General features: G+C 42.8%; 1 protein-coding gene across 1 annotated transcript in view; it reads right to left on the bottom strand.

The window, feature by feature from the left end:
• Kcnb2 (potassium voltage-gated channel subfamily B member 2) overlaps positions 1-14,520 on the bottom strand; it is a 411,594-nt gene extending 397,074 nt beyond the window's left edge. Inside the window, exon 1 of the mRNA XM_021165716.2 lies at positions 13,744-14,520. The gene's annotated coding sequence lies outside the window, so the exon portion shown is untranslated. The remainder of the gene's footprint in view (positions 1-13,743) is intronic.
• Between the last annotated feature and the right edge of the window lie 4,054 nt (positions 14,521-18,574).

Genomic DNA, 18,574 nt, shown 5'->3' with positions numbered 1-18,574 from the left:
TATTTAATACTAATTAATAAAATATTTTTATTTAAAATATTTTTACTATAAAAATTATATAAGTGAAATATATTTAATAATATGTTATTAATATATGTACCAATTTAATTGTTTAATAAATCAATATATTAATAATATATTATTTAACATATTCTATTAAAATATGGTGTTTTTTATTTTCAGTAGAAATTATTCCACTGTGGCAGACCCAACTTAAAACCTTACCAGATTCCTCTTGGGGAATTTGTCAACTCCCCAGCTTCCTCAGAATAAGAATAGCTAAGTATATCTTTGTCATTTAAGTATAGGTTTATTTTTGAGGAGTGATTTCTAATATTGAAAAAGCATTATAAAATATATCTGATAAATGAATGGGTGGTGGGGCTTGGCCCAGCCTCCACCTTATATTTTGTGACAAGGTCTCTCATTGATCCTGGGGGCTGCTGTTACAGCTGGCCAGAGCCCCGTGTGCTTTGCTGTCACAATGCCACATTTTGATAATAAGGTGTGCACCCACTCTCCCCAGCATCAATCTTAATATTCCATTCCTATGCTCAAGGCATATCTGAAAATTTGTTCTGTTAATGTTAAAGTGTTTAGAAAGTCAAAGAACTTAGACCTGAAACGAGAGTGGGTTTAAATCATCCCCACAAAGCTATTCAGACTGAGGGTCAGAAACCAAGGCTCCCAAACCTACTCCATTCACTTAGACCTTGTAATCTCTTAGTTCACAAATAAATATAAACAGTGAGTTAGAAAAATTGTAAAACAGGAATAGAGTGACTAATTCATACACAGCTGAACCTACAAACATGCTGAGCTAGCTGATCTTGGCTTCAACATGCTTCAATTGTCTCTACTTTTTCAGTGATAAACTGGGAAAGGAACATGAAATATAAATAAAAAATGCTGGTTTTGATCCATCACTCCCTTCTCATTTCCATTCTTCCTCCTGAAGCAGTGTGTTACTCAGCTTTTACTGTTCATTATATCCACAGAAGATAACCTGGGCGAAGTCACTGTTGCTGTCAAGAATCCAGTGGCCCACTGCATAGAGCAATATCTGTGCTTCTGGCATGTGCTACACAAGTGCAGATGATATTGTGGACTTAACACACTGAAGTTGGCTGCAAGTTCTCGCTTTAATTTAAGCACATTGCTCCAGGGGAAGAGGCGTAATAAAATCCCAGGTACTTTTTCCATTCAGAGCTTTATTTATGGCAGCCAAAACATTAGCTGCTGCTTGGTTTTTAAATTCTTTGAGGCATTGTTCATTAGTTAATTTGTTCAACAGATATTAATTGAGTATCTACTACCTATTAAGCATTACCTTCTTAATGTTGTGAAAGTCTAGCAAGAAAACAGGTACTTAGACTAAAGAGTAGAAAGAGGCTCTCGCTGTAGTCCTGTACCGTAGCTGCTAGCATAGGACTGCACATCATTTATGATGCTCAAAGCTTAGTGTTTCACTGCTCGGCTCCGGACTCAAGCCAGAGAGGTGAGTTCAAGAAGTGGATTTTTACTAGCTTTCTCTGTGCACTCCTTCCATAAAGCCTAATGAAAATTCCCTCCTTGGATTTAGAAAAAGCCAGGATTCCAAATTTAAAGTGATTTATCTCAAAAGTAAATTAATATTTAATGATGTTCTGATTAATAATCATGATTTTATGAACTGGAGAGATTCAGTATGAAAGCCCCTGGACCCATCTTTTTTTCCAGAACCTTTCAGGCTGAGCATGAAAGGATCAAGATAGAATTCCTTTTTAGATGTTACCTTAGCATCATAGTTCATAATCTCCCTTCTAGACATCACACTCTTCTTCTAGTGTCATGTCAGGAGAATGTTAGTGTACATAAAAGGAGTAGGAAAAGAATTCAAGAGCCTGACCCAGGGGTGCTTTTAAAGCCTCCAAATGCATGTGTACGTGTGTGTGTGTGTGAACCAAATAACCAAATAGTTTGCATGTTGTTGTTGTTGTTGTTCTCTTTGCTACTGGACTAAACTGATAAACGTGTTTTATAAATAAGCACAGGAGAAAAGAAATCAATATGACAAAGAAAGGGATCCTGTTAGAGGACACAGTGACGTACTTGTGTAACTTTAGAACTTAGGAAGTGTGAATAGAAGAGAGGAGGAGAAGGAACCACCCCTCCTCCAACAAACACAACCTGGTCAGAACATCTGGGCTTGAGAAAACATTCAGGGTCACAGGAGTCAGATACTTAAAAAGAAAACACCCTGCATTTGTATCTACATTTTGTGCATGTTACAGAGTGAAGGAAATGCCAGCAAAACAGCAATTTCTACGGTTAGAAACAAGAACCATTGCATGGAGGTCCCTTCCATAGGAGGTAGCTTGGAGATCATCTGAGCCAAAACAGGCACTGGGTTCCAGAAATGGCTGCCACATCCAAGTGCAGTAAAAGAAGGCCAGGATTGTTAGTAAATAACACTGCATTTGAAACTTAAGTTTCCTAATTAATTTATGCTAATAATAGTCTAGGCATGCATATTCTAGCATGGTCACTAGTCACTAGAGCTCCTTAAATTTAGATAAGATTTAGGTTTCACTTTTTAGTGTCAGAAGTCACAATTCAGATAATTCATAGCTGGTGTGGCAGATGGTCACCATACTGTAAAGCACAGACGTAGAACCTTCCCATCCTCTCATAGAGATCTACTGCAAACCTCCCTCTGTAGCTTTGATGTTAAGCTCTGTTCTTAATGCAGACATAAGCTTTGTCCTTTAAACAAGTCTGAACCACCAACCAAAGAACAAACATGGGCTGGAACCAGACCTCCCTACACATATGTAGCAGATGTGCATCTTGGTTTTCATGTGGGCCCTGAACAACTGTGGAGTTGGGGCTGTCCCAAAAGTCGGTGCCTGTTTGTGGGATATGTTCTACTAGCTGGGCTGCCTTGTCTGGCCTCAGTGGGAGAGGATGTGCCTAGCCTCACAGAGACTTGAACTGCTAGGGTACAGGGATACTCAGGAGAAGTGGGTGGGGAAAGGATTGTGGGATGGGGTGACCAAGAGAGGGTGGTGAGTGGAGTTGTCATGGAAGCACTAAGCTTGGGTCCATCTGTATTTGTATTCATATTTATTGCCCATCTTCATTTTCAAGTGTGCTAGGCCCTGGGCCCCCAATCACACTCTAGGGCCTTGTAGGTTCTTGGAACACATGTCCTTGGTAAGAAGTGTGTAAAGAGTACATGAGTGTCAGACTGCAGAGCTCTGACTTGGTAGTTTAACTTTAGGAAAAGAAAGAAAAGGCAAAAAGAATCTTAGAAAGACATGCTTACATTTCATATTCATAAAATATACAAAGTACTGAATAAGGTAAGAAAAGCAAGAGTCCCTGTGGGTAAGCTATAGAGGAAGTCCAAGAAAGTCGGGTTGATCACATTGTGATGGCAAAGGAAATGGAGTTTTCTACTGAATCCCTTAGAGAGTGCCAGATTGGTTTTTCTGATAAAGGAAACTAGGTGGAGCCTGAAACCTACTCAAGAGACGTTTCTTCTAAACATTAGGCTCCTATAAAGCAGAGCATTCTGAATCATGGCCATTTTTATCCTTTATGTCTAACCTCCCCCCTCCAGCACTGGCTGTTCTGATACCCTCCTCCCATTCAACAGGACACCCTACCATACTCTGCTCGTGCAGTGTCTGACATGGAAGATTGCCATGTGTCCTTTGTCCCACCTTTCCAAGATGTCACATAATCCATGTCTTTCTTAGCCCCTTTATAGGACATGCTCATATTGGCTGTTAAAATAGGAGGAGATGATGTACCAAGACATAGACAGCTAAGTCCGAGGATCCAATCTGGAAAATGATGGTGGCATGGTGCCTCAGCTCTCCCAGTGCAGCACACTGCAGCCCACATTCAGCCCACCTTTCCTACCAAAGCAGTTTATGACCCAGAGAAGCATCAATGGTTTGGACATAGCTCAGGATCACTACAATCAGCAGGAAAAGAGGACTGGAGTACCCATGCTTGCTTTTAGGTGGACAGGAACCCCATGAGGGTAAAAACTCAGTTTGTTTAACCCTGTGACCTAGCAGAGTGCTTCCTATCTGAAAAGTGACTAATAAATATTTGCTGAGCTCAAGTTTCTTAAAAGCTGCCTATAATTTTAAATGAGAGGCTACAAGAAACAATAAGAATTGCTTCTTTGTTTCAGAAAAAAAGAGCCCACAGTAGATTGTTCTATTAGAACCAAGTGTCCTTGAGAAAGTGAGACAAACAGGAGTTAAATTGTTCTGCATAATAAACTACCTCTGACTTTTGGATTCATCCACTGGCACCTTGACAAAGGACAGTGGTACAGCTCTAGATGGAGAGGAGGAAGGATCTGGAGGAAGGGAGAGACAGCAAATGGCTGGTGTCTGGGCTCCAGTGAAATACAAGCCTGTAGAAAAGCCCTTGTGGTGAGACATGCTACAATACATTGCAGGAGCAATGACATCTAATATTTAATTAGAATTAGTTTCTTGTCTATGAGATAATTACCATCCTTTATCCCAAAGCACCCAGCCAGACTCTGCTACACACCAGTCTTATAATAGTGAGACTTTAGAGAATGAAGGAAGATGTGTCCCATAGGAACATGTCCCAGAGGTCTGGGAAGAGAGCCAAAAAGAAGACAGGAGTATTTGGTGTGCCACCCAAAGCATGGGTTAACTACTTATTGACCTTACTTCTCACAGATTTCCCCCTAATTCATTTTGAAGGAAGATAATGCACAGCCTGGATGGCTATGTGTCTATCTCACTTTATGCATTGCCTTCATTTCAGAGACTTGTCACTAAGAAGCTCTTATTGAGCCAAGGATTTAGTTTTCAGCCCCCACCCACCTAAGTTGGGGTTGTTTTAAAAATATTCATTAGTGGTGTAGCCTCCCAAATGTCTTGAATTTAAGTCAAGGAATTTAAGAAGTTGTTGAGACTGATTGGCTATCTCTCATCTATCTATTTATCATCTATTACTATCTATCTACCTATCTATCTACCTATCTACCTATCTATCTATCTATCTATCTATCTATCTATCTATCTATCTATCTATCTATCTATCTATCTATCATTTTATCTATCCATCTATCTTCCTATCTACCTATTGCTATCCCTGATTCTATCTCTGATGACACTCTTATTCTTTAATCTTTCCTTCTCTTCTCCTCATTCTCTGCCTTTAACTTTTAGAAAAATATATGTCATGTTAAATAGCTACATTCAGTGTTATTCGTGGCCATTATCATTAGTCTACCTTAATCTGAAATTGAAACTGGTCCCATGACTGGAGGTACTGACTTTACCAAAATCTAAATATTATGACACTGGCAATCAGAGAGGAAATGAATGCAGAACTCCATACCCTGTGGCCTCTGCTTTGTTCTAGCAAAACTGTAGAAACTCCAAGGCCCACCTATAACTCCTCAGGAGATGATTAGAAGTTAGTATACAATGGTTGCTCCTTACGTGCAATAGCCTTGGCAAGGAATTGGCATTTTTTTTTGTTTTGTTTTTTTTGTTTTTTTAACAGAGACAGGTGGTATAGCCAAAGTCTAGAAAGTAAGACCTTACAATCTGGAACAGCTCACTATATCAGGGATTCGAAAGAAGAGTAACAGCCTACAGGGAGTTTTGGATAACAGATACTCACTAGTTCGTCCCAAATGTACAAAGTAACAAGAGCCTGTCAGTAAACATCTGATTCATGAAGTTCCCTGACAACCCAATCCCATTTTGTTGAGGGTTCCAAAAGTAGCTGTGCTAGCTAGTTTTATGCCAACTTGACACAAGCTAGAGCCACAGAAGAGGAGGGAATCTCACTTGAGAAAATGCCTCCATAAGATTGGGCTGTTAGCATACCTGTAGGACAATTGCTTAGTTAGTGATTGATTGGGAGGGGCAGCCAGATATAAATGGGACCACCTTTGGGCTTGTGGTCCTGGGTTCTAATAAAAAACCAGGCTGAGCAAGCCAGGATAAATAATTGAGGAGCATCAGTCCTCCATGCCTACATCAGTTCCTGCCCTGCTTGAATTCCTGTCCTGACTTTCTTTGATGATGAACAGTGATGTATACGTACCAGTAATAAATAAATCCTTTCCTGCACAAGTTGTGTTTAGCCATGGTGCTTCATCACAGCAAGGATAATTTTAACTAGGATAAGTAATCATTAGAGATCTGAGTATTTGGAACATGTGCAAGGAAATAAAATGAGTTTAAATGATATACAAAGAAAATGGTGCTGTTGTGGCAGTGGGAAACAAAATAAATACACATATGACCTAGGAAGATTTTGAGGGATCTTCACTGTCAAAGAAACTCAAAGCTGGCCTGAAGGAAAAGAGGAAACTTACATATTCCTCCCCCTTTTCCTACCCCTGTTTAAAGTAGGTTCTTGATCTTATCCTGTGTGTATTTCTACAAGAGCATGCTAGTCTCCAGGCATCCAGCTTATCTCTTGTAATTCAACCACCTCAAAACTCCAGTTTAGAAAATTGTCCCTAAAACAAAGAGGGAATTTTTGTTTTTAAATTTCAGATAGCCTGTCCTCTGGGATAAAATCTGAAGTTGTAGCTTGGCATACAACACTCTGATGTCTTCACTTGCTTCATTCCCCTCTGATCTCAACTTCCTACAACACTGAGCCAATCACCAGCCAGTTCTTTTCCTGACCATGCTTTGCAAATGCTGTTCCCTCTGCCTAGACCATGCTCCATCTGTCTCCTTCTCCACCTGGAGAGCACTGACTCATCTTTTGAAAACCAGCTTAGATGTCACTTCATCTGTGAAGGCTTGTCTGACACTCCCACAGAGAAGATGAGACTGACAGCTATGCTCAGATCACCCCCACCAGCCAGCCTTGCAAACTGGACCTACTATCGGCCTGTCTTGAGTGTTTAGCAAGCTTTGTGTTTTGATCCTGTTGTTGGCTACTTTGCTTATTACTTAGCCAGTCATGAAACTCACCTATTTACGGAAAAGCCCTGAGAGCTCTGATGACTTATTACATGTAGATTAGTGCATCTCTCAAACCTCATCAAAGAAGTTTCCTGTTATAGTAAATGAAAATTAACAGAGGCCTACAACTGGCCAAGGAGCAGAGACTGAGTGAGTGTGAAACACTGAGCTTCAAACGGCCCATCTGTATCACTTCTCCTCCCTCCAAGGTTCAGGAAGCACTTCAGAAAGGACAGAAGAAGGTTGCAAGAACCAGAGGCAGTAGATGAGTACAAGAAATAGTATTTTACAGACACAACAAGGCAGGTGCAAATATGAGCTCAGAGATTGTAAAAGCATGCAAATGCTCTGCACAGGCTCAAGCCAGGAAAAGCCTCAGCATGGAGAAGGAGGTAGACATGAATGCTCACTCCTCTCTGAGAGTTGATGGCTGCTAGGAGAGGAATAATCTGTCTGACTACCTGGTGGGTCAACTACACTAGAGTAGATGGCCATACACCCAAGACTATATAAACAGCACAAACTGGATTTAATGGGTTGAAGAAGAACCCAGAAGACTGAGTTTCTGAGGAAGGAAAGGGGGTGGATCTGGGAGGAATTGGGGGAGGAGGCAATTATGACTGAAATATATTGTATAAAATTCTAAAACTAATAAGAAGGCTTTAAAAAATAAAAACCTTAAGAGTTTCACTCTTTCAAATCAACCAGTCATGTATTAGAACTGCAGTAACTTCCTCTAATGGGAAGAGACAGGCTCAACAAGTGCTTCTGAAAGTCAAGATGCAGTCCCTATGCTGGTAGTTCTGTAAAACTGCCCAGAGCCAGAACACAAGAAACTCGGCCATGTGTGTAGGAACCCTGTCTTATGTCCTTCAAATGTTCACAATCTCCTGACACCTCCATATGCAAAGCCCTGCTCATGATGCCCATGTCAGTGTATTCCAATTCTGTTTTTTACAGAGGAAAGTGACGACTACCTGTGTAACGTCACCAAGAGTTGTTCACCACATTGAAAAACTGTGTTACCTTATGTAACACTGTCTGGGCTAACTGGTTGACCACAGTAACACACCCACATCTGTTTACAGCACACAGTTGTCACGGTTAGTGAATGTTTATCTCACTCCTGTTCTAAAACAGCAAATATACAAGTGTCCGCACTGTCCGAGAGAGAGAACATTACTTTCTTATCCATGTGGTTTTATTTCCACTTCTCTCTGATAGTCACTTGAACATTCAGCAGTTCTCCTTCATTCTGTCCATCTCGAGCTGAGCAAACACACCACCAGACCTGTTTCCCCTGCAGGTCTTGTCCCTTTTATGTGCCTTTTCTACTACAAATGGATTAAAGTATATGTGCAGACACCTTAGGTTATGCACACATTTCATTTCCCAGCAGCAAAAGGGACTTTGCAGAATCCTGGCAAAGAAAGTTCAAGTTCCTTACTGAAGACAGAGCTATGGCTCTAACTATATGGAGCATTTAAAAAAAAATTGCATTTCCTTACCCTGGATCCTTCTGTGATGCAGCGCCTCAGCTCATTGCCATGCCACCCAGCAAGACCATGTATGGTACGTTGTGCTGATTTATGTCTCTGCTTCTGTCTGAGAGCGCATGATGCCTTCCACCCACTCCCAGAGGGCTCAGCACAGAGGAGAAACCCAGGAGAACCCCTGGGATGACATAGCCGATGCCAATCCTAAAGGCATTGCTCTCAGGATAGACTTATGAGTGACTTAGTCAATGCCCTGCCCAGACCAAACTAAGAAACTCAGAACTCCTTGTGCATAGCTCTCTCCAGCACCTACCCCTATCCTTGTGGGCCAGGATAGTAGAGTATCCACCTTGGTATCCCCCAAAATGTCTCATACAGAGAGGTAAAAACACATTATCTAAATAAATGGTCGTGGATCTCATTACTGACAGTACTGTACTTCAAGTATATTATTGATTTTAAAGGTTTTGTTAAATTTGTCTGAAGACCTGAACATAGGACTTGTTGGTTTTATTTTTTTTAATGGATAAATGTAAGTTTTAAAGTGAACTTTTATATTACAAGCCAACTGTCAGCTAAAAGACAACTGTATGTACTGTGTCACCCAGCCTAGGCGACACATCTGTGTGAAAAACAGAAGTGTCAATCAATCACGAAGAAGAATCCAAATATTTGATTCTATGGCATCTTGCAAACAATATTTAATCATTTTATCCTTCAAACTTAAGCCAGATGGCATTTTCTACATAAACAGAAGCAGTGGCTACTTAAAAAGAACTTTGCCTCAAATATTATTTAAGTTCTCCTGACAAATATTTCAAAGTAGAATCAGTTTGTGCTCTCGCAATTACAGTTATTAGCTGGTGTTCAGAAACAGGCGTTGTAAGAATGCCCTAGACAGAATCTGTTTGGAAACTATGCTTCAATTTCCATCAAATATAGGGTTTGTATTTTGCAAAGTTAAAGATAAGGACATTGATAAATGTCTTATATTTTGAATACAATAATTTTGAAGAATAAATATGTACCTTAAAATACCTGTAATGTTATGTTATATTAAAAATAATTCACAAAACTTAGACATGCAATTGGCCTGCTATGAGAAACCCACCACTCAAGTCACTGTGTCGGGCACCTTTATATTTTGTTAATGTATGTGTACCATGGGTGTGAGAGTGCACATGCAGGAGCCAGAAGACAGATTTGGTGGTGTTCCTCTGGAAGGCTGGTCACTTCTTTTGAGATAGGCTATGTGAGTCAGCCTGTGTGTGCAGGAACCCTCCTGTCTGACCTCTCCATCACTAGGATGGCATGCCAGAATCACCACACTGTCTCTTACGTGCACTGCATCCTATGTGCATTCTGGGAAGTGCTTTATGCATAGAGCCTCTCACCTAGCCCCAAACTTCCAAGGGCCACTATAAGCACAATGCTGTGTAACAATGTTAACCTTCTTAAGACAGCCCCCACCACAATTTGAAAGTCAACCTAAAACTAAGCTATTTTATTCTGTCAGATTCACAGTGAACATTTACTGGGGATGGAGGGTGGGAGATGGGTTTCTCTTGAATTAAGACAACAAAAAAGATGCCCTTCAATTTGGTCTTTCTTAGGACCATGCCGTCCTTAGAGAGAATATACAGCTCCCAAAGAATTAAGAAATGAAAACATACTTCCTGGTTCTATGTAGGGTCACCCTTCTTAATACGCTCTAATATCAAAGTGGGTCACAGTGTTCCTGAACCCAAAACACTAACTTCAAACAGATTTCTCCATTTCCTTCCTGTGTGACTTTAGGCAGGAAAAACATGTGAATTTTAGTTTTCATGTTTGCATATAAAGGGCATGAGATATGGCTTCCCCATCAGGAGATTGTAACACTGAAAAAGTATTTTCAATATGTTTAAGACCTGGCTCAACTAAGTGTGGATATCATAATTATTTTATTCATTTAAAGAAGACAAAATAAATATTCTTATTTATAATGAAAATATTCTGATGTTCTCTGTAAGTCTAAAATGGAACATTTAGTAAAATTTTAGTGTTATTGATGATAGAGTTTCCAGAGAAGTCCTAAATTCATAGCCTGTGGCAAATTTTCATAACCTTGATCACGAGTTTGTTTTGATTAGCTTATTAAGTATGAAATTGTGAAGTGTGTTTCTACATGCAAGAGCTCTGTCATTTTGAACTGAAGCATTCCTCAGCTAAGAATGCAAGGGTTTGCTTTTTGTCTTTCCTTCTTCTGCTTTAAAAGCTGGGGACAGAGGCTGTCTTCCACGCATCAAGCCTGTGCTACATTCTGATCTAGCAATCTTCTTATACTTAATAAGCATTACACCAACTAACAAAGGAGATAGTTACGTATCTTTATGTTATTAAACTGCAGAGTAAAATCAGGTACAGCTCAGCTGATGGAAAAGGCATTTTAAAGAGGCTGCATGCAGTATTGCCTTGGCTCACATGGATCGAAAGACCCTTCCTGACACAGTTGGTTTGCTTTCTTATAGAGTAAACCTTAATAAAGAGCTTGGAACACTACATATCTATAAAGGAAGAGAGGAAGTATATATTTCCTCTAGTCTTTGGAGATACTTGTGGTCCATGACTAAAAAAGTCTCAAAGCTGCTCTGCTCTGTAAAGATTATTTTATCACCCTGGGAGTAATATGAGTATAAAGTCTTACCTTAAAAAATACTCATAACTTCAAAACTCTCACATATAAGCCATCCCTACTTTGCATGCCTCTTAAGGCCCTGTGGAACCAGCAAGCATTGTGCTTTTGTGTAACTGTTTCTTAGTGACTGTGCGACTATAAGGGACTGTAAAGAGTAATCTGAAATAAACAAAGTATCCCAACCTTCACTGTCTACCTTAGAATACACATGAAGTAATTTCCCATTAATTTAAATTTTATCTTAGTAACTAGTCAATAAAAGACCATAGTTTCAAGGAGTTAATCAAACAAAAGACATGAGCTGGGATGGAATGAAGTATGTTTTGTGGGTTTCCTAGATTGCCAGTAATATGATATGTGATCTACTTTCATAAGATGTATACAGGTGCAGTGATTTCTGTATAAAATCAGTAAAAGTAAAAAGTCATGCATTTTTTTTCAAGAAGCAAACTACTTTTCAGTGTTCCATAGACTTCGACATTTTTAAACATTCAGATCGTCTACCAAAAATCTGATCAGATATGCCTCTATATTGCCAAAAATGCGATTGAACCCACGTCCTGCATTTTTCTAGCAATCTCATTCTTGAACATCATAGAAGAGCAGGCTTTGTTCCCATCCCCCTACACACCGCAGGCATCAGCAAGGAAGCTTTGAGAGCCAAGTCAAAAGCACGGATGAGGTGATAGTTTCCTCCTGTCTGTCTGACCAGTCAGCAGACAAACAAACATACTTGGAGAACTTAAGTGTAGGATAAGGTGAAATGGATCTGAAAACAGTGAGACACAGATTGATTCTCTTCAGGAAAGGGGGTTGAGCACAAGAGGATGGGAGACAAAGTATGCAGCCAAAAGTGCCAAGTGGCAGGCAGCAGAGTCCTTTTCTGGAGTCCATGGGTAGGGGTGTGTGTAAGAGGGACACTTAGTGGAGGACACTAAGACAGGAAGGGGAAGGTTCAAGGAGAAAGAACACAAAGAGAACTGTCAAGTGGCTCACCCCTTTCTCCAAAAGTCTGAGTAGTGCTCAAGAAAGGAGAAGAGTATATTGGAGGGAACCTTGTTTGTCATGAGCAATGGCCCTGAACCCAGAGGTACTCCATGAAGGAGTGGCCCACAGGGGCGGCTTTGTGGGTACATATAAACACTTGGAGGTGACTTCCCCATTCAGTGGAGAAGTGAGTTATTTCCATACTGGATGATCGGTATCCTCAGGGAGTCTTCATGGCTACACAAGTAAGCCCCGTACTGAAAAATATATAGCACTGGAAGCAGCCAAGCTGAAACATGTACACTTACATGCACAGTGTAAGGGCCAAACTACCGAACGTTCTGATTAGTTTAAGCACAAGAATTCTCTAATGCAGATTTCTAAATGTTTTATTCACATATTAAAGGATAAGTGTGAGACAAGTTTTTTATTTATTGATGTACCCTGCACAAGTACCCAGTGGGTGAAATAGATAAGACTTTATGATATGAACAATTTTAACATATTACTCTCTTTTTGAATTCTTTCCCAGGAGACACTGACAGGAAAGACTTCAGACATTTGACCAAAATTGATTATTTGCTAATTCTATGAAATGTGCTATCACTGGTGAATAATCCAAAGGTGTCTATCCTACACAATGCTAGACATTTGAAAATAATAACAGTAAAATGTTTACTTTTTTAAAAGTTGGGATTGAAAAACAAGTCAGATTGTCAGCAAAACCCCAACCAATCAATAAGAAAAAATTAGAAACGTGAAGTGCCATTTAAAATATTGACATTAGTGTGTGACTTGATTGGATGGAGTATTGAACCTACATTCAATCACCCCAATGCCTACCTGTGCATATATTGGGCAAAATATCCCAGTATTAACCTTATCTATGTTATTCTTTACTGTCAAAACACTTGTGGGGTCACATAAATGGCATGTTTATGCACGTTGCACATTGGTTCTTTTTATGAATGGATGCAAACAAATACTCCTTATCTGAGGTAATAGATGGCAAGGTACTATCTTGAAAAGGTTCCTTAAGTCTCGGCAACAAAAGATGAGGCAGATGGTGGTGTCTTTCAGTGGCACTCGGGGCAATTGTATCCCCAGGACTCCTTGACATATTGTATTGGAAAAAGCCTTGGAGCGCTTTCCTTAAAGACCTGTTCTAGCTCCTTCCGAGGAACCAAGACTGCTCACCACTGAGGAATAAAATGCATGCATGTCTCTGTATTCTGGGGACTGTGCATACACAACAGATATCATACTCCCTAAGTCTAGTCCGACAAGTGTGTGCATGCAAGTGTGGCATTTACCATCAAGCGATCAGGACGAGAAGGCAACCGGGGTTCCTTTCTTACATACAACAGTTTCATCTTTTTGGTCAAGTTAGGCTTTTAAGGGGCTCATACTTGTGTGTCTCCCCCACCAGGAAGAAGCATTTCGTTAATAATCTGTCAGGGCTAACAACCCAGCCAGCTTTGTTTGTAAGTCCACTGGGCGCCATATGGCAGTTTCCAGTTCCTTTAGCAACTCAAGTCTCATTAGACTGCCACAGTGAAGCATCTCTAAAGAGCTCTTGGGGAGCTGCAATGCCCGGGTCACTTACCTAGCTCCCACGGACCCAGCTCTGCTCAGCCAGCAGCTCTGGCTCCTGTGCCACAGGGGGCTGTGGGATTCCCTGCTCCCTCAGAGGACTCCTCTCTTGCAAAGGTCCCTTTTGCCAATGATGTGTCGTTGGAAATCCCCCTCCCCTCCACAGAGAGGAGGGTCTGCCCGGCTGGCTGGAGCTCCAGGCAGCTTTCCTTCCTTCTTTACATATCTCACTCCGGTTCGCAGTCTCTAGTAAAAAGGTTCACAGAAGCCGCATTGGTAAGAAGCGAAGGCATCCTTTAAAAAGAACAATAATCTTCCTCGATCGTCACCCGCCTTTCCCCGCGTGGAGCCCCCATCCCCCTGCCGCCGCCGTCGCCGCCGCCGCCCAGACCAGAGAGGGCTGGAGTGAAGGGGGAAAAAAATCAAGAGGTTCTCTGCGCGCCGCACCAGCCCTGGACTTGGAGCTGGATCCCGCTGCCCGAGGAGCGGCTGCGGCCAGCGGGGGCGGCGGGTGCTCCGGGGCACTCGGTGGAGCTCGGTGGGTGTGTGTCTGTGCAGCAGCGACGCTGGCTCCGCGCGAAAAACCAGGCGGGGCGCTCGGGGCGCGAGTCCCCCGCCCCGTAGCTCTCCGGCCAGGCGCGCACACACGCCCGCGGCCACCCAGCCTCGCGCTCCGCCTTCCGCGCTCCGCGCACCCGCGGGCAGAGCGGCCACCAGCGCCTCTCTCTGTTTCTCCTCCTCCCGCGACTCCCAGGCAATCGCGGCTCCCGGGGGTGGGCGGCGGGGATGCACCGCTGGCCGGGCACCTCCTGGGAAACGCCAGGCTCGGCCTCCCGGCGTCTGAGCTCGACAGGAGACAGCGCCCCCGGTGCCCAGGGTGCGGCCCGGGCGCGGACGGTCGGGCGCCGCCCACACCTCGCCCGATCCTCCCTAGGCTCCTGTGGCCGCCTGGGTCCCGGCTCCACACCCACCTGTCTCTCTTGGTGGCTTGCACACGGACACACTAGGCAAGGGGTCCACAGCCTAGCGGCCACCCCACACACGCGGCCGGGGAAGCCCTGGTAAGCCCGTCGAGATGCTCCCGCAGCTTCATGGATTTCCTGGCCTTTCTCTTCCATCTGCTGTGCTCTCCTGCTGCCAGACCCCTAAGCGACCAGAACCAAGGCTCCTTGTTCCACCATGGGGAACTGGGACAAGGATATATGGCTCCTGAGGATGGGCCACGGAGTATTTTCCCACAAAAGAAGTTTCTCCGATAAAAAGGAATCCAGGTGGAATCTGACTTCACTTCTGTATCCTCCAGGACCATATCCAGGAGTCACTGACCTTTCTGTGTCTGAGGCTAAAGCTGGGTAGGACTCTTTACACACTCTGACTCTTGTTTCCCACAGGGGTGCTATGACCCCCCAGAGTCCACCAGAGACCTGGGAGGTGAGAAACTCCCAGGACTCAAATATGAAATGCCCCACAGTAGAGAGAAGGAACTTATAGAGTCCACCTCCAGCAGGAAGACAGGACTTCAAATGAGGGGGGGTGCCATCCCACAGTCATAGCTCTGACCCATAATTGTTCCTATCTGAAAGAATTACAGGAATGGAAATGGAGAGGAGCCTGAGGAAAATAAGGTCCAGTGACGGGCCCAAAGTGGGATGCAGCTCAAGGGGAGGTCCCAAGGCCTGACACTATTACTGAGGCTATGGAGCGCTCATACAAAGGGATCTATCATGACTGCCCTCCGAAAGACCAAACAAGCAGCTGAAAGAATCAGGTGCAGAAATTTGCACCCAACCAATGGACAGAAGCAGCTGACCACTGTTATTGAATTAGGGAAGAGTGAAAGAAGCTGAGGAGAAAGGTGATCCTGTAGGAGGACCAGCAGTCTCAATCTGAACCCCCCAAGATCACTCAAACACTGGACCACTAAACAGGTAGCATACACCAGCTGATATGAGGCCCCCAACACACATACAGTAGAGGACTGCCAGGTCTGTGTACACTCAGAGATGATGCACCTAACCCTCAAGAGACTGGAGGCCCCAGGGAGTTTAGAGGTAGGGTGTGATAGGGTGTGGGGGCATCCAAGTGGAGACTGGGTGAGGTGGGGAGGAGGTGTGGGATGTGGAGCAGTTGGAGGGTGCATGGAATATGGTGTGTAAAAAATAAATTGAAAATAAAATAAAATTAAAAATAAACCTGGTTTGCTTGCTTTAGTGGTCTGTTTACTGTCTGGAATTTTATGCCAAATTCCCCCTTAAAAAGAGGGCTATAAGCTGGATACCCCAGGCCCCTTCCCTACTTTGGAGTGTAATAAAAACAATAAACTTGAACAAAATTCCTGGGATCTTCAGGTTCCTGACGCAAGTACACCTTGACGGGTGGAAAATTAAGCAGTCAAAACAGTTGAGTGTCTTTCAGGAAAACACATAACTTAAAACACTCTTTCGAACAGAATTCAGGGCATGAAAATATATTCAAAGTTAGGACCCCCAACATGTCTTATGGCCAAGACTGTCTACCTATTGAGTTCAAACATATCTCATGTAGTCCGGGCATGGCTGGCGTGGCCTTCCCAGTCTCACTATGTTGAACTCGTGACTCTCTTGTGCTGAGTGATCTTTTTTGTGCTGTCAGACTTTGCTGGATGTTATGGGAACTGGTTCTTCTAAGTCCATCATTCTCCATTAAGAAACTTGCCTTGGCTTCTCTTTCCTCTCCCTGGGACTTCTGAAGTGTGAGCACCAAGAACAGAATGCCTGGATTCTAAAACCTTTATCATTATCCTGGCCGGGACCCAAGCACCAACTCTAAGGTCCAGGAGCTTGCAGGAAGCACATTCCCTTGCCCCCAGCCTTTCCATAGAGTTTACACTTTTCTGCAGACAATGTGTCTCCAGAACAGCCTTGAAACCATCACTGAGCCTGCACAGCTGTGTCACTGAGTCTCTCTCTCTCTCTCTCTCTCTCTCTCTCTCTCTCTCTCTCTCTCTCTCTCTCTCTCTCTTTCTTTCTTTCTTGTTTCTTTTTTTGTTTTCCCTAAATTATTCCTTACTACATCTCAGGTTCAAATTACCAAAGCCTTCTCAGGCCCATTTCATACTCTTAACTTTTCAGTGACACCCTGTGCCCGCACCCCCTCACCCCCACACACCCTGCTCTAAGACATCCAGAGCATATTGCCCCAGCTTTTAAAAGAGAAAACAGGGCCTTCTGGGTTTTATGACATATGCGTATCATCCTAAAGTGTGAGTTCCCCCAGGAATGATTTAAAAATCCCTTCATTGTTTTCGTGCCTTCAGTGGAACCCAATGCCCGCTATGTATTCAAAGAACACTTATTTCACAGCATTTTTTGTTCATTGAATGGAATCTATAGAAAATACTAAGTCTAGAAAGACATTTTAGCAGCTGTTTTGGGTACACTGAAATTCCAACCATGCAGTAAACTTTTTATATACTTAAGAGTGATTACAGAAATTCCCTTTGTTAGGCCTATATCAGAAATATTGTTTACCTTTGTGACATCTTTGGTAACCAAACCTCAAACTTTGGTTAGATTTGCGTATGTAGACTCCATTTGCTTACTGGGAAAACTGACCTGAGCCCAACAGCAATGATTCTGTCTCCGTTATCTGGGAGATAGGTCCTAGGGCTTGGTTACCCTTCCAGTCCCAGCTGTGTGTCTGAGATACAGTATCAAGAAAGCAGTCTGAAGCTGGGGGATGGGTCAGATGCTCACCAGTTTATATATTCATGGCATAGACAGAAGGAGGCACTGTGCACCATTAGTTATGGCAGGCTTCTCCCAAGGCACTGTGCTGGGCTCCAACCAATGCAAAAAATTCCTGCATCCATTATCATCAGATGCTTGCACCTGTACAGTGCATACATTTCCATTTGTCCCATTTGTTCTACAAAGGAAATTGTAATACTATGTCAAGGAAAAGCTGGACATGTTCTCATATTGCTCCTTAGCTCATTTTTAATCTTTATTGAGATTTATAGAAATGTTTCTTTTGCTGATACTTCAGTTTTTCAGAATCATCCTATGATATGATGAAATTATATTAAAGAGGAGAAATGACTGTTTAGCATAGTGTCAAAATGACACCTTGTATAGCCTGCTAAAATAAATAAATGTAGTATAAGTTTAGCCTGAAATAACCTTTCTGTATATCAGTACACACAATTTAAGTGGAATACTTGTTTCCTCAGACATTATAATGCTGATGTCTGGGAGTCTGCATATACAGAGTACAAAGCATAATATGTTCTTGGGGTTTTGGTGTTGACTGTAGCATTTGAAAATACTTAGTTGGCCTTCTGGTTTCTGTCTCCACAATGTAGCAGATCCTCTGCCACAGGGCTTACTACCCAAATACTGATGGGAGGGAGCAAGCCTCCCAGAAGTGCAGACAGGCCTGTGAGTGCAGGCAGGACCACATCTGCTGCACAGAAGAACCCACCTGGGACCCTCAGGACACAGGAACCAAGGGCTGGCCTGGGACAGGAGTCTTCCAGTCTCCATCTTCTCCCAGAGCTGATTCTGTGCCACCCAGAGCTACATGCACAGATACCAGCAGGAGATGGCTGTTCTTCCAGGAGTGCCCACACACCTGCAAGCACAGGTGAAATCACCACTTCTTTTCAAATTCCTGGCCCAAGAGAGATCCTCTCAGACCCATCAGGACACAGGAAGCAAGGATCAACAGGAAACAGGATCCTTCTGATTTGTGTCTGCATCCCAGAGATGACCCTGTACCACAGCTCTCCATACCCAAATTTCTCCAGGAGAGAACTGGTCTCCCAGGAGTACTGACACACAGGCTTGCAGGAGGGACAAGTCAAA

Source organism: Mus caroli, chromosome 1 (assembly GCF_900094665.2).
Source record: "Mus caroli chromosome 1, CAROLI_EIJ_v1.1, whole genome shotgun sequence".
NCBI lineage: Eukaryota > Metazoa > Chordata > Mammalia > Rodentia > Muridae > Mus > Mus caroli.
This window is presented reverse-complemented; position numbering and strand designations above follow the sequence as displayed.